This window comes from Nicotiana attenuata, chromosome 2, assembly GCF_001879085.1.
Source record: "Nicotiana attenuata strain UT chromosome 2, NIATTr2, whole genome shotgun sequence".
Lineage (NCBI taxonomy): Eukaryota > Viridiplantae > Streptophyta > Magnoliopsida > Solanales > Solanaceae > Nicotiana > Nicotiana attenuata.
Genome location: NC_031990.1, coordinates 7,479,536 through 7,483,895, shown reverse-complemented (window position 1 = coordinate 7,483,895; position 4,360 = coordinate 7,479,536).

Sequence of the window (4,360 nt, the reverse complement as noted above, 5' to 3'; positions counted from 1 at the left end):
AAACTTGTTCCAATCCTCAAAACACGTCTAACAACGCTAAAACCATTAAATCACATCGAATTCAAGCCTAAGTTTCTTCAAAACTTCCGCAATATGCATTCGATCAAAACTCGACCCAAAACATCTCCGAATGACCTGAAATTTTGCACACACATCCAAAATTACCTAACGAAGCTAGTGAAACTCTCGGAATTCCATTCCGACCCTCGGATCAAAATCTCACCTACCAACCGGAATTTGCCAAAATACTAACTTCGCCAATTCAAGCCTAATTCTACACCGGACCTCCAAAACCAATTCCGATCACGCTCCTAAGTCACAAATCATCCCCTGAAGCTAACCAAATCTCCGGAAATCACACCCGAGCTCTCTAACCAACTAGTCAACTTCCGGTTGACTTTTCCAAAACAAGCTTTCCTTAGAGAGACTAAATGTTTCATCTCCTACCAAGACCAAACCAATCCAACTCGATTACCTCAAATACCGATAATGAAGCATAGAGAAACATAATATGGGAAAAACGGGGCGGTAACTCACGTGACGACGGGCCGGGTCGTCACATCTTATGCGTTAAAAATAAATGAATAAATAAATAAATAGTGCTATTTTAGAATTTAAATCTCCAAATAAAGTAAGATTATATTGGTTCAATCTATTTCTTTAACACTACATGCACTACTTAATTCACAAAAAATTACAATACCTTCTTTTCTTTAATTTTTTAGTTGCCTTTTAGTCTTCTTTTGCGTTTAGTATTAACTGATATGATGATTGTAGCATTAGAATAGTGTTTGACATGTGAGTTGAAGAAAAACATATAAATCGGCAAAATAAAATATCAATGAAGTATGCCAGTATGAGCATGCATGTATTGTCCAATTTAAAGTCGTATAATATCACCAAGTGATATTAATTCATTGTCCACATAAATGAAACATTCAGAGAGCTAATTTTTCACATACTTACTAATTGAACTACAATATTTCAAGGTATTCTGAATATGGGAAGCAGAAATAATGCAAACAAATTTGGTTGAGAAAAACATCACGCATTCTATATACAAAAATAAAATTAAACACTCATATCAAAATAGGTGAGAGAAGACAACAAAAATTTAAAATAAAATATCAAAATAAATAAACTCTTTGTGCTAAATGTATAACATTTTTTACTTTCTAAAATCCAAACTAACATATTAAGTAAATGTGTTATATGAGAAAATTTGCAACATAATTTTTTTTTTATGTATAGAAATTCGTAAAAAATTTAATAATAAAAAGTATAACTCCCAAAGCAGTGTTTAAGTGGAGTAAATTGTTTTTTTTCTTCTTTCGGGTTATTTGTTTCTCTCTCTTTACTTCTTTACTGCTCTTTGTTTGTCTGAAAATTAAGATGGTAGAAAAAAGATTGTGGGTTATAAGTTCATTATCGTAAATGATTCCACTCGGAAAAAAAAAGATTATGGGAGCTGCACCTATTAATTCCAAATAAAATTATTAGAAAAGAAAAAAAAAGTAGAAAAAAGAGAATGCATAAGATAGTTAAGTGAGTCCTTTAAGAACTTTCATATCCAGTAGAACAAATTAACAATGTTGGCTTTAAGGGAGATCGTTTGATACCTGCTCAAAATTCAATATGTTACATAAAAACCCATTTTAGATAAGGAAACAAACAAAGTCATATTAGATATTACAAAAGAAGAAGCCATATAAAAAGTGTTGGTTGGCAAAAGGGTAAAAAGAAATTCACCAATTTGAGCGACATTCATCTTTAACACTCTCCAAATATAGAAACTCCTCATTGGTATGCGCATTATATATAGCAGGACATATATCGAATGCACTGTGCACACATAGATCTCTATAAAGACTTCTGCAGTTCTCCTTATTTATGATAAATCAAAATAGTCTCTCAAACTCTTCAAAGTTCAAAGTGAAGAGACTGTTATACACTCACCATCATACGGTAGCAAGACAGTTTTTCTTCAATGCCCTCACTCACCTTCTACTTTATTTCTTTTACTAATCAAAGTCAAATTTTTTGTGTGTGTGGTGAAGGAGATAATGGAACTCAGATCTGGTCCAAATGGAGAGATGAGAATCAAATTTCAATGAGGATATTACAAGAAAAAGAGAAGATGAACCATGCTTGTTCAAAGGAAAAGATTAGTAAAAATTGTGTGGGGTAGCCACTTTTTAAAGTGGTATTTACTTTTTATCCAGCATTTTTAATGCTTAGCAATAGTAGCCACTAGTCTATTAAAATTAATATGAAAAGACTGTGTTACCCTTTCTTCTATCTCTTTCAAGTGTTAGGGAGAACTGTGTCTCCGTCTGTTGAGGTTTCAAATAGATCTCCTGCTGTTAACTTTTCGTCATGAGCTTATTAATTACAGAAACAAATTTTATGCTACTGCTAATTAACAGACTTGGAATATCTGTTTGCTTCCATTTCGCAGTGTATGTAAACTCAGCATCGACTTCCTTATCTTCTGTCAGGTCCAAAACAGAATGTGGATCCGTTCTTGCTGTGATCTCAATAACACGATCCTTATTGTAAAAGATATCGAAATGTATGTGTTCGGACAGAAAGTATTTGTAATCTTTTGGATCATCTGTTTCTTCTCTATTCTCAACTCATCCAATAAGACCCCATGTGGGCAACTCATCATAGTACATTTCAAAGTAATAGTCTTTATCTACTGCTCTTCGGAACTGAGCTACTTCTTTCTTTGTTAGCTTCTTCCTACAAAGAATTTCCAAGTCTTTCTCTATTATCCTTATTGTGTGTTTGCATTTAATTTATTTTGTGTTAAAATAAATTAAAAGTTAAGGACAATAGGTCCTGAACTTAGGCTAAGAAGCCCAAAAGTTAATGACAATAGGTCCTGAACTTAGGCTAAGAAGCCCAAAAGTTAAGGACAGACAGTCCTTAACTTACAGTTATAAGTTCAAAAGTTAAGGACAATAGGTCCTTAACTTTGATTTCCAAGTTCAAAAGTTAAGGACAGACATCAGTTACAAGTTCAAAAGTTAAGGACAATAGGTCTTTAACTTTGATTTCCAAGTTCAAAAGTTAAGGACAGACAATCCTTAACTTACAGTTACACATTCAAAAGTTAAGGACAAGCAGTCCTTAACTTACAGTTACAAGTTCAAAAGTTAAGGACAATAAGTCCTTAACTTTGACTTACAAGTTCAAAAGTTAAGGACAGATGTCACACCTCTTTTTTACACACCCACCCCGAAGGTTAAATGTATAAGGGAGTTTTTCCATTTAAAGTGACATCATTCGAAATGGGATTATTTATTTATTTTTAGAGTCGCCACTTGGGATAAGATTGGCTTTTGGTGTCCCAAGTCACCGGTTTAATTTAAATCCTAAATCGAGGAAAAATTCGACTTCCCAATTGGAGTCTGCGAACCAGAAATTCTGAATAAGGAATTCTGTTGACCCGAGGGAAGGTGTTAGGCACCCTCGGATCCCGTGGTTCTAGCACGGTCGCTTAAATTATAATAAATGGCTAAAATCTGATTTTTATACACGTTTAAACCTATAGTGCAATTTTTCAAGATTATTTGCCGCTTTTAATTTTTTTTTACGAAAGTGAACGCCGTTTAAGAGCGTGCCTTTGGATCACGTCACATGAAATGCACCCGGATCCTCAACACCTCTTATTCAACGTTTTAGGATTTGGATTTGGGTTGCGCGAAATGCGTACCCGTATTTAAGAAGGTAAACTTATTAAAAACGTGCCTATAGCGACTAGCGGATTATCATCTTTGCAGGGAAAACCGTGAAATTCGCTAAACGGCACGTCCCGAATTCTAAGCATGTTATTATAAGCAACTAATGAGGGCCTCGCTATCTATGCAATTTTATTTAGCGAGGTTCATCTCGTTTTATTATTTTATGGCTAACCTAAAGTAGACTAAGATTTTCTATTCATTTCCGTCTTTAAAGGGGCCTAATTAATTCACATTTATAAATTCGGGTCTCGAATTCAAGTCCGAATTCAAACAAAAGGGGAAACCCTCTTAATTCGAACCCGCCACCTAATTCGAAACCTAAATTTTATTTGCAAATTATTCCCCGTATTCCTATGTATATCTTTGAAAAAGGATTTTTTAACTTGAAGCATTTGTTGGGCCTTGAAACGTGAGATTTCCAGCATTCACTGGGCCTTAAAAGGAATCCAGGAATAAGAAATAAATAGTTTGTTCTATGAACTGTTATAGCGCAACTGGGCCTCAGTGTGAGCCCAATTGGCAGGAGACTCCCGCAATAGGTAGATGGGTAAATACCAGTCCACAAATACTAGGATGATTCTTGTATAACTGGGCCTAGCTTGCACCACCCA